Raw genomic sequence first — 11,977 nt, 5'->3', positions numbered from 1 at the left:
GATTATATTATTATTGGTATTCTCTCTCTCTCTCTCTCTCTCTCTCTCTCTCTCTCTCTCTCTCTCTCTCTCTCAACACAACACATCCCTGCTGCTACTTGATGAGGTCACTAGGTGTTGTGTTAAGGCTGCTACAATATCATTGAGTTACACAGCTACTTTAGCTGTACTTTAGCTACAGCTTTTAAATGTTCTAAAACAGCATTCAACATGAGGCAGACAGCTCTTACTTTTCTCCAGTGTGTCAGCAAGCTCCTTCTGGTTCATTTTCCTCAGGACGTGCAGTGTGATCTTCAGAGCCCCCTCTCTGGCACTGCTCTCCTGCTTCTCATCTTCAGCATCCACCACTTCCTTATCCTGCTTCTGACTCTCAAAGCCTTCTGGGAGTTCTGGACTAAGAATCCTCTTGAACATCTTCAGCTCGTTCTTCACAAATGTCATAATATTCTCTTCAAGCAACTGAAATAAATCAAGTAAATAAGTTAAGCAAGAGACTAAATGCTTTCTCATTAACATATTAATGAATGATTGACAGATCAACTTTACTTGAGGTAAACAAAAACAAATGTACATAACAGGACCACATACACTGAATATGGAGGCCAGGTCTGTTTGATGACTCTGGGAAGACTGACCACTGTGAATCTCTGACTCTGATCTCTCCTGTTGGTTTCTGTGGACAAAACATGAGATTACATCTCCTCATCCAGGGGGTGCACACACACACACACACACACACACACACACACACACACACACACACACACACACACACACACACACACACACACACACACACACACACACACACAGGGAGGGAATGTAGTGTTAGTTTAATATTGTTTTAGGACTATGAAAATGGAAGAAAGGATTAGCCTATGGATTATGAAAACAACAAAAATAAATGGTAAAATGGGAGAGGAGAAATGACTAGAGACAGTGTTGTTTAACTCACTGACCATGACCCATGAGTTCTTCTTACCTTTGTTCAGTAGAAAAGTCTCCCTCTCTAAACTGTTCAGGTTGATGCATAGACTTGTCACTCTTCAGGCTATAAGGAGTACCAGTACTGAGTCAATGTGCAGGGTACCAGGTAGTTGAGGTAATAACTAGACTATATACAAGGAGTACCAGTACTGAGTCAATGTCCAGGGGTACCAGGTAGTTGAGGTAATAACTAGACTATATACAAGGAGTACCAGTACTGAGTCAATGTGCAGGGGTACCAGGTAGTTGAGGTAATAACTAGACTATATACAAGGAGTACCAGTACTGAGTCAATGTCCAGGGGTACCAGGTAGTTGAGGTAATAACTAGACTATATACAAGGAGTACCAGTACTGAGTCAATGTGCAGGGTACCAGGTAGTTGAGGTAATAACTAGACTATATACAAGGAGTACCAGTACTGAGTCAATGTCCAGTGGTACCAGGTAGTTGAGGTAATAACTAGACTATATACAAGGAGTACCAGTACTGAGTCAATGTCCAGGGGTACCAGGTAGTTGAGGTAATAACTAGACTATATACAAGGAGTACCAGTACTGAGTCAATGTGCAGGGGTACCAGGTAGTTGAGGTAATAACTAGACTATATACAAGGAGTACCAGTACTGAGTCAATGTCCAGGGGTACCAGGTAGTTGAGGTAATAACTAGACTATATACAAGGAGTACCAGTACTGAGTCAATGTGCAGGGTACCAGGTAGTTGAGGTAATAACTAGACTATATACAAGGAGTACCAGTACTGAGTCAATGTCCAGTGGTACCAGGTAGTTGAGGTAATAACTAGACTATATACAAGGAGTACCAGTACTGAGTCAATGTCCAGGGGTACCAGGTAGTTGAGGTAATAACTAGACTATATACAAGGAGTACCAGTACTGAGTCAATGTCCAGTGGTACCAGGTAGTTGAGGTAATAACTAGACTATATACAAGGAGTACCAGTACTGAGTCAATGTCCAGTGGTACCAGGTAGTTGAGGTAATAACTAGACTATATACAAGGAGTACCAGTACTGAGTCAATGTCCAGGGGTACCAGGTAGTTGAGGTAATAACTAGACTATATACAAGGAGTACCAGTACTGAGTCAATGTCCAGTGGTACCAGGTAGTTGAGGTAATAACTAGACTATATACAAGGAGTACCAGTACTGAGTCAATGTGCAGGGGTACCAGGTAGTTGAGGTAATATCCAGACTATATACAAGGAGTACCAGTACTGAGTCAATGTGCAGGGTACCAGGTAGTTGAGGTAATATTTACATGTAGGTAGGGGTAAAAGTGACTAGGCAATCAGGATAGAGATTACATCTCCTCATCCAGGGAGTGCACACACACACACACACACACTGACACACACACACACACACACACACACACACACACACAGGGAAGGAATGTTGTGTTAGTATAATATTGTTTCAGGACTATGAAAATAGTGTCGTGTATGAAGATTATGACTATTCTAGAGGGACAAAGAAAAGATGTTTATCTTAGTTCAAATGTAGCAGTTGTAGGGTGACGCCCCAGGGGGGATAGGTGATTGGACGAAAGAGGGAGCAACCCATATTTTGGCTTTGTTTATAAGTATGAGCTAGACAAAGAGGGGGTCAGAAGCATTCAGATTATTTTGGGACGGTGCTTCTCCAGACACCGCGGGTCTGTAAACTTATGCTGTAAACTTGTGATATGAATAAAAACTTATAATCAAGGTGCAGCCTAAGCGGACTCTTTGTTTGACAGCAATAACCACCAACAGCCGACGCGACACGACAATAGAAAAAAGGATTAGCCTATGGATTATGAAAACAACAAAAATAAATGGTAAAATGGGAGAGGAGAAATGACTTGAGACAATGTTTTTTAACTCACTGACCATGACCCATGAGTTCTTCTTACCTTTGTTCACTAGAAAAGTCTCCCTCTCTGAAGTTTATAAGTTTACCCATAGACCGGTCACTCTTCATGGACACACAGCTGGGTACAGGGGAGGCTGGTCTCTCCTGCTTGATTGGACTTCAACACAACAAAGACAAACATTACATCTCTCATCTACTCTGAGCTCAGATGGGGAAACAAGAGTTTCATTCCATAACGCTATATATCCATTTTCAGAAATGTTGGTCAATTAGATGTTATTGTTTCAAGAAATGATGAAAGAGATTGGTGTTTTTTCACTATCTAATCATGGCATGGGATTGTTCAATGACAGACATGTATTTCTTTAAAATCTATCACTTGATGGTTTCATTTCAGAGAGACAAATAATCATGTTTTTTTTGTGCAATTTTCTATACATCTGCCTCACTCACAGAGAAATAAGTAGTACTGCTAGGTTTTACACAGTAATAGTATATCTGCCTCACTCTCAGAGAAATAAGTAGTACTGCTAGGTTTTACACAGTAATAATATATATATATCTGCCTCACTCTCAGAGAAATAAGTAGTACTGCTAGGTTTTACACAGTCAAATGTGACCAACCGGCTCGATTCGGTCTTATGTAGCAACATTTGAAATTGTGTTTTTGACATTGGATAAAAGTAGAGACTCAGCTAGAAAAAGGTATATCATACACTATAGTTGAGGAACAATGGGAAAGTAATTCTGCTTTGAAAGATGATAAACTTGTAACCTCAATTTTGAGAAAATGGTCTTTGAAAGTTGTGGTTCACCTACTGGAGAGCTCTTCTTTATCTACAGTGGTATTACTTTGGTAGATAATGTCACCCATCTAAATAAAAAGTATATATATAAATATATATATATATATATAGTTAACTAAATGTATGGTGCTTTTGGTTTATGTCAGTTTCATTGTTTGTTATGCTATAAATTGTTATTTTATGGTTGTAAGTGGTAAAATTAACTAATTAATTAATTACTACTTTAGTAAGGATATACTTTATTCAGTACTACTGCAGTTGCTAAATAATTCCAATAGATGGCAGCGTAAGACCACGAATGACATTTCGGAAGGTTAGTTTAGTTCTCCCTGGATACACCACCACTCCCCCTCACAGGAAAACTCCTGCACACGCTTTTTACTGTCCCTTTCCACACTGCTAACGCAAGAGGAACGACTGAAAAAGCATTTAACAGATTACTGTGAAATAATATAATGATGATTCATGTTTATTATTACCTGTTTTTATACTCATGTTTTGAAATCATACTTCATTACTATAATGTTATCAATAAGCCTGAACATTAATTTAGTCACCTCTGGTCGAGAAATACGTATTTTCCTGGTACATTCATTGTCAGATTCATCAACCAGCAGCGAGCACTCTGCCTTCTAGCACAAGCGAGGGGCATGTTGAGGTACATTTGCTAACCGGGAGGGTTGCATGATGTAATTTATTGGTGGGCTGGAAGACGCACTCTTGTCTTATCTATTCCGAGGTTGTTTAATCGCAATATTAGATATTTAAAAATGCATGTATATTAGGGTTGAGGTTGGAGCATCTGACTAGTGATTATTTACCACGGGTTCAACATCTGCTATAGTCATTATTTAATTGCTCTTCCAAAAGCAACACAGGCCTAATACGAGATATATAGCTAACTAAAGTAATGAGTGACCATTTTAGAAAATCATGGGACACATAGTATTTGGTTGCATGCTATTTTATGTCAATCATATTGCTGCTTGTAGCCTATAACTGATGCTTCGTGGTCTTATGCTGCCATCTATTGGAAATATTTAGCTATTAAAAGTTATTAATTCACGTACAGACGTTGGTGAGGCAGCTGAGAAATAAAGTGTATTAGATCAGTCTCAAACCTGCCCCACGCCAATTGCTGGACTTTCACACAGAGGTTATTAGGTCACCCAATTCAAACCACATTTGAAAAATAAAACAAATGTATCTTATTTATCAAGTGTTCTGTCTTGCAATTATACATATAATAAAAAAAATTAATAATAATCAAAACACTATTTAATACTATAATTGTATTTACCAAGATAATATTATTACTAAAATAGTTTCTAAAAGTGTTCTAGGCTACCCTACCCTAGAATTAGGGGTTACGGCTAAAATAGGTTATAAGTAGGGTAAGAGTTTCTGTATAGCACTTTGTGACATCTGCTGGTGTAAAAAGGGCTTTATCAATACATTTGATTGATTGTTAGGTTTAGGGTTTATATGGCAAAAAACTGTATGGGTTTATGGCACTCTTGCGCCTCCCTTTGGCCATCTGTGGGTACTACATAACTCATTCATTACATTTTTTACATTTACATTTTACATATTTAGCAGACGCTCTTATCCAGAGCGACTTTTTTATTTTATTTTTATTTTATTTTATTTCACCTTTATTTAACCAGGTAAGCCAGTTGAGAACAGGTTCTCATTTACAACTGCGACCTGGCCAAGATAAAGCAAAGTAGTGCAATAAAAACAACACAGAGTTACATATGGGGTAAAAAACATAAAGTCAGAAATACAACAGAAAATATATATACAGTGTGTGCAAATGTAGCAAGTTATGGAGGTAAGTCAATAAATAGGCTATAGTGCAGAATAATTACAATAGTATTAACACTGGAATGCTAGATGTGCAAGATATTATGTGCAAATAGAGATACTGGGGTGCAAAAGAGCAAAATAAATAACAATATAGGGATGAGGTAGTTGGGTGGGCTAATTTCAGATGGGCTGTGTACAGGTGCAGTGATCGGTAAGGTGCTCTGACAACTGATGCTTAAAGTTATTGAGGGAGATAAGAGTCTCCAGCTTCAGAGATTTTTGCAATTCGTTCCAGTCATTGGCAGCAGAGAACTGGAAGGAATGGCGGCCAAAGGAGGTGTTGGCTTTGGGAATGACCAGTGAGATATACCTGCTGGAGCGCAGACTACGGGTGGGTGCTGCTATGGTGACCAATGAGCTAAGATAAGGCGGGGATTTGCCTAGCAGTGATTTATAGATGGCCTGGAGCCAGTGGGTTTGACGACGAACATGTAGTGAGGACCAGCCAACAAGAGCCTACAGGTCACAGTGGTGGGTAGTGTATGGGGCTTTGGAGACAAAACGGATGGCACTGTGATAGACTACATCCAATTTGCTGAGTAGAGTGTTGGAGGCTATTTTGTAAATGACATCGCCGAAGTCAAGGATCGGTAGGATAGTCAGTTTTACGAGGGCATGTTTGGCAGCATGAGTGAAGGAGGCTTTATTGCGAAATAGGAAGCCGATTCTAGATTTAACTTTGGATTGGAGATTCTTTATGTGAGTCTGGAAGTTGAGTTTACAGTCTAACCAGACACCTAGGTATTTGTAGTTGTCCACATAGTCTAGGTCAGACCCGTCGAGAGTGGTGATTCTAGTCGGGTGGGCGGGTGCCAGCAGCGTTCGATTGAAAAGCATGCATTTAGTTTTACTAGTGTTTAAGAGCAGTTGGAGGCTACTGAAGGATTGTTGTATGGCATTGAAGCTCGTTTGGAGGTTTGTTAACACAGTGTCCAATGAAGGGCCAGATGTATACAAAATGGACTTACAGTTAGTGAGTGCATACATTTTCATACTGGCCCCCCGTGGGAAACGAACCCACAACCCTGGCGTTGCAAGAGCCATGCTGTACCAACTGAGCTATATGACACTTGCTAGGCTCATAATCTGAGGTAGCAACTGTGTCAGATCTACAAATCCATTAGCTAGACCACCCGATTAGACAACAATCACCCCATTATACCCATTTGGTTTGCAACTCAGTGAACCTGCGCAGCATTCGCTCAATTTGATGCCTATGAATGAAGATTTCGATGCATATCAAATTACCCAGCAGCCATATAGAAACAACAAGTCATCAGAAAAATTATTTCTTAATAAAAAAATGTATTCTGGCTGTTTAAATCTGCCACATCTTGAAAAAGAGGACAGGGACATGCGTTTTGTTTAGATTGTACACTTTTTTCTTAAAACAAATATGTTTAACCATGACCAGAAAATGTTTAACGTTTGATGGCTTTGCGCCAGACAACACCTCTTAGACTGTGGCTCACCACAACATGTACTCAGGTTAACATTGAGCGCGCTCACCAAGTAACCGTAACCTTGTTAATAATAAGTTACCTGAGGTAAACCTACAGGGTTAACGCTCACCAAGTAACCATAACCTTGTTAATAATAAGTTACCTGAGGTAAACCTACAGGGTTAACGCTCACCAAGTAACCATAACCTTGTTAATAATAAGTTACCTGAGGTAAACCTACAGGGTTAGTGCTCACCAAGTAACCATAACCTTGTTAATAATAAGTTACCTGAGGTAAACCTACAGTAGAACTAATAGGAGCTGGTAGGGTGAAAAATGCCCAAACATAAGGCCTGTTTTTTCGCGATTACTTCATAACCAGGGACAGAAGGTAATATTATGAAACTGGGTTCCATGGCGGATGCAATGAACTAATTTTATCAGAAATAAACTTTGTAAAAAATGTAACTTGAGGCGCCCCGAAAATAATATTCAAAAAGTTCAGTCCTTGGACACAGAGGGGTTAAACACTAAAGTTACCGTCCATCTAGTGAAGAGAGGAGAACCGGACAGAGGGATGGTAGGTAGCCAGCATCCGTCAACGAGAGAGGGAGAAGCCCTCCATGGTATTTAACAGGTGGAAGAAACAACCCGGGAGCTCCATCGGTCCACAAGAAAAGCAGGCAGCCGGTGATGATGTAGTGGTAGCTAGGATAACTAGGATGCTGCTGGTAAAGAGTAGCTAGCTTAGCTAGCTGTACCGACTAGCTTGGCTAGCTAGCAGGTCGTTCGTCTGTCCCTCGAGGATGATGACGAATCCGGTGAACCACAAGATGAAACAAGGATAGCGAGTGAAAAGGATCTGGCTACACTCATACTGTCACTGACCATTACGCAAAAAAGCTAATTGAACAATAAACGTCGGCGTCTCAACACTGTAACGAACTCCGTCGTTGTTCCCCAACATCACCTCAGACCACTCTGCGCGTAACTGGACAATATGCTTGGCGCCACACCGTACGTGGACGTGGACAGTTCCAGAACGCGGACATGAGCAGAGCAATACAATACATTTACATTTTAATCACTTAGCAGACGCTCTTATCCAGAGCGACTTACAGTTAGTGAGTGCATACATAACCCAGTCTTTACACTGGCTTACATTAGTAATATTCATTTATTTATTTTTATATGTAAAACAAACATTCAACGTTTTTTTATAACAATATTTTGAGATCTGGGCCCATATCCACAAAGTGTCTCAGAGTAGAACATTGGTCGTATAAGTGCTGAGAATAAAGACATTTTACACTTATGGGTATAAATTAAAGCTATGCATGAAGCCTCTAGTCCCACCTAGTCGGCAGATATTTAGGACACCTCATGAGCTGTCCTAACCAATTAAGAGTTAACAGCAGGTGTCTTGATAATACTATAGAATAATGCAGCGTGTCAGTGGTTCCTGTGCGACATGTAATTGCTTTGGAGTAGTTTAAATAATGTTTCTATATTTCTATATGATCAATCCATAATAATATAGACCTACATGGAACAGTTTCTCTTCAGCTTTTGACAATGATTTCTGTATAATAATGATGTATAATAAGTCTTGGTGATTCAATAGCATAGTTAATCATTACATGTCTTTTAACACACTATCTATGTTTGGCTCAGTCTGGCAGTTACCCAGAACTATCAGATGCTCTCTCTTGTGGCTGCTGCTGATGACAACTGCATGTATGTTATCATAATAATGATGTCTGCGTAACATTTTGTCTTCATTTTGGCAGATTAACTCATGCTTATTTCTGAATATTAAATCAGGTTTCTGCCCAGCGGCAAATTAGTTGGAGCTGTGGCAGGCGTTGGACCTGTAGCCGAAAAGTGTCCAGTTTGAATCCCGGGCCAGGCGCTGGAAAGAATGGGCGGAATTGATCTGATCACTGGAGGGCTGTTGTGTTCACGTCCTCAAAACATTCACCTTTCGTTGGGCCTTTGAGCAAGGCCCTTAACCCCACAACATGCTCTCCATCCAGGGGCGCTGAACTGCAGCTTGAACCTAATAATAATAATAATATGCCATTTAGCAGATGCTTTTATCCAAAGCGACTTACAGTCATGCGTGCATACATTTTTGTGTATGGGTGGTCCCGGGGAACGAACCCACTACCTTGGCGTTACAAACGCCGTGCTCTACCAGCTGAGACCACAACCTGTGCTGGTCTCAACTGTATGTGTGAGGTCTGCTGGTTGGGGGGTTAAGAACGGAGCAGAATACATGTTTTTGTTGTTTGCTGGAACTAATGGACAAAGTTGTATTGTATTGTAATGTATTGTATTGTAAAGAAGTCAGCCAGAGTTGACGTGGGCCATCGTTCGAACAAAGAGATGCCTCCCTGGCCACCAGTGTGTTTGCATTTAACCAAGATCAATTCTACCCCCCATACAATACTTTTATACACAGTAATTACTTTTTTATAATAATAATAATAATAATAATAATAATAATAATAATAATAATAATAATTACTTATACACATTACATTTTTAATAGATAGTACTCAGACATCTATAGTGTTTACAGTAATGACTATTACCGATCATGATCTTTTTTAATCCCACCCCTCTGCTACTCTCAGCCCCGCCCACCTATCTCCGTAGAACATCCTCTTTTGATTTCCACCTGCCATATTTTTTTCAACTGTGCTGGGATGTCTTACATGCATTTTTAACCTTTCTAGTCACATTGTATCCACAGACTAAATTAAAGATCAATAAAATTTCCAAATCCCCAGCACTGCTATTTCTAAGGATAATTTTAAATGAATATTGGGGTTTTTAAACCATTCCTATTGTCCTATATTGTCCTATATATTCTTAGCAAAAAATATTCCTATTTAATAGTAGTAGCCATAATTCATAAATAGCACCATGCAGGGTTCTATATGGAACCATTTTGGTTCAGGGAAGAAGAACCTCTAGAGTTCTGATCAAAGAACCCTATAAAAGGTTTCTATATATAACTTTTCGTGGTTTCATATATAAAGCAGGTTTAAACAGGAGTGAAGAGTGTGTTGATTTGACGGTAGTATTGTCAAAATTTCGCTTGTAACAACGATCAGAATTAGTAAAAACAATAAGGTTATGCATGACAACATATTAGACATGACACAATCATTAGACAATGATTGTGTCATGCAAAACTTCTATAGATGTGTGTGTGTATGCTGGTAAAGATGTGTGTGTATGCTGGTAAAGATGTTTGTTTGTGTGTGTGTGTGTGTGTGTGTGTGTGTGTGTGTGTGTGTGTGCTGGTGAGACAACCACATATCACAGTCAAATATACAGGATACAAACATTTCATTCCGGCTATATAGTGTTTTGCAAAACAAAAATTCATACACAAAAATCTATTAATTAAAATCTCAGAACAACAATATCTGACAGACACATGAAGGTACCCATAAGCAATCATTTCTGATGGAAAAGAACAAACATGAAAATATAGATAAAACGTTTTAGAAATAAACTCCTTATAAATTCTTAAACAACATTGTCATCTCACCTCTTAGCTTTGGTGTCATGTTCCCAAGAGAGATTCATTTTAGAGCGAGGGACCCCCTCCTCTCTCTCCCCAGACAGACTCATTTTAGAGGCAGGGACCCCCTCCTCTCTCTCCCCAGAGAGACTCATTTTAGAGGCAGGGCCCCCCTCCTCTCTCTCCCCAGAGAGATTCATTTTAGAGGCAGGGACCCCCTCCTCTCTCTCCCCAGAGAGACTCATTTTAGAGGCAGGGACCCCCTCCTCTCTCTCCCCAGAGAGACTCATTTTAGACCACTGACCCCTAAACAGAGATGCAGCATGTTGGTTGTGGTGAACACAGTGACAACTAATTCTTGAAGGTCAATTGTTCTATTTTATTCATTATCTCTTAGAAATAAAATATTTACTAACAGATACGTCCAAACGTTCAGGAGATTTAATGCAATCACATCAACATGTAGTCATGACTGATATTTTTCACCTTTTCTCCATGTAGTGGAACTAATAATAATAATAGTAATAATAATAATAATAATAATAATAATGGGGGATTGATGGAAGTTACAATATGAAATATTAAAGCTGATCTAAAACTAAAACTAAAATAAAATAAAATAAAAATGATAATAATGTCTCACTTTCTCTTGTAATAATTCCACTCATTCTAGTGTGTTGCTTTGTTCAACAGGTCTGATATTATTATGATATTATTGAATTTAATTCATAATATCAATGTTAAGAAAAGTACGTTCAGGTTTCATACCAAATTACACAGGAAGCAGGAGCTCATTGTAATTTTGAAAACAACAAATGTTCTGATATTCTGAAAGATGATTCAGAACTATGATACATAACATTTTTACAAATTATAAAATATAACGAATCGAATATACGAATCCTATAATACGAGATATTAACAATATGTTTTAGAATTTGACTTGCCTACGCCCAGTTAGCACCATTTTGTATGATTGAACTGACACGTACCTGTCCCAGGTGAAATGGACTGTTAGATCTGAGTGTTTTACTGTCATTCTCTATACTATAATAACACCATATATTTAATTTCCCTACACACTTTACAATAATCCCTTGGAAGAGTCTTACCTTGTAGCCTGTATTCACAACCAGAACATGTCAAGTCATTGAGATATTTTCCGTTGTGCTGAGAGAGCACCTTCCTGATGACAATTGGCTCTGTATCTGTGTTCTAGGTACATTTGATCTTTGGATGCAATAATATCTGGTCAAAGTCCAGAGACTCAACACCATAGTATAGCATAAACATAACAGTAGTTTAACCTTTGGCCAGTAAAGGCCATGGCATACTATAAAATGTTGAATCATTTTGACGGATCCAGTTTCAACATATCTCTAACTTTGAAGTATACAATAGGGTCCCAAATGATTGACTCCCTTCATAAAGATCAGCAAAAATGACTGTATAAAATAAAA

At 38.9% G+C, this 11,977-nt stretch overlaps 2 long non-coding RNA genes across 2 annotated transcripts; both read right to left on the bottom strand.

The window, feature by feature from the left end:
• Positions 1-298: 298 nt before the first annotated feature.
• LOC311124208 lies at positions 299-1,119 on the bottom strand. The gene is made up of 3 exons (XR_014612730.1): positions 983-1,119; positions 589-673; positions 299-459 (listed from the first exon to the last, which is right to left on the bottom strand). It is a non-coding gene; the product is annotated as an uncharacterized lncRNA (long non-coding RNA).
• A 1,804-nt stretch (positions 1,120-2,923) lies between these two features.
• LOC311124207 lies at positions 2,924-11,731 on the bottom strand. Its single transcript, XR_014612729.1, has 3 exons — positions 11,630-11,731; positions 10,545-10,823; positions 2,924-3,019 (listed from the first exon to the last, which is right to left on the bottom strand). It is a non-coding gene; the product is annotated as an uncharacterized lncRNA (long non-coding RNA).
• Between the last annotated feature and the right edge of the window lie 246 nt (positions 11,732-11,977).

The sequence above is a fragment of the Coregonus lavaretus genome (genome assembly GCF_964263955.1).
Source record: "Coregonus lavaretus genome assembly, contig: HAP1_SCAFFOLD_4052, whole genome shotgun sequence".
NCBI classification, from domain to species: Eukaryota; Metazoa; Chordata; class Actinopteri; order Salmoniformes; family Salmonidae; genus Coregonus; species Coregonus lavaretus.
Note: the sequence above shows the minus strand (reverse complement) of the source record. Positions and strands in the feature narration are given on the sequence as shown.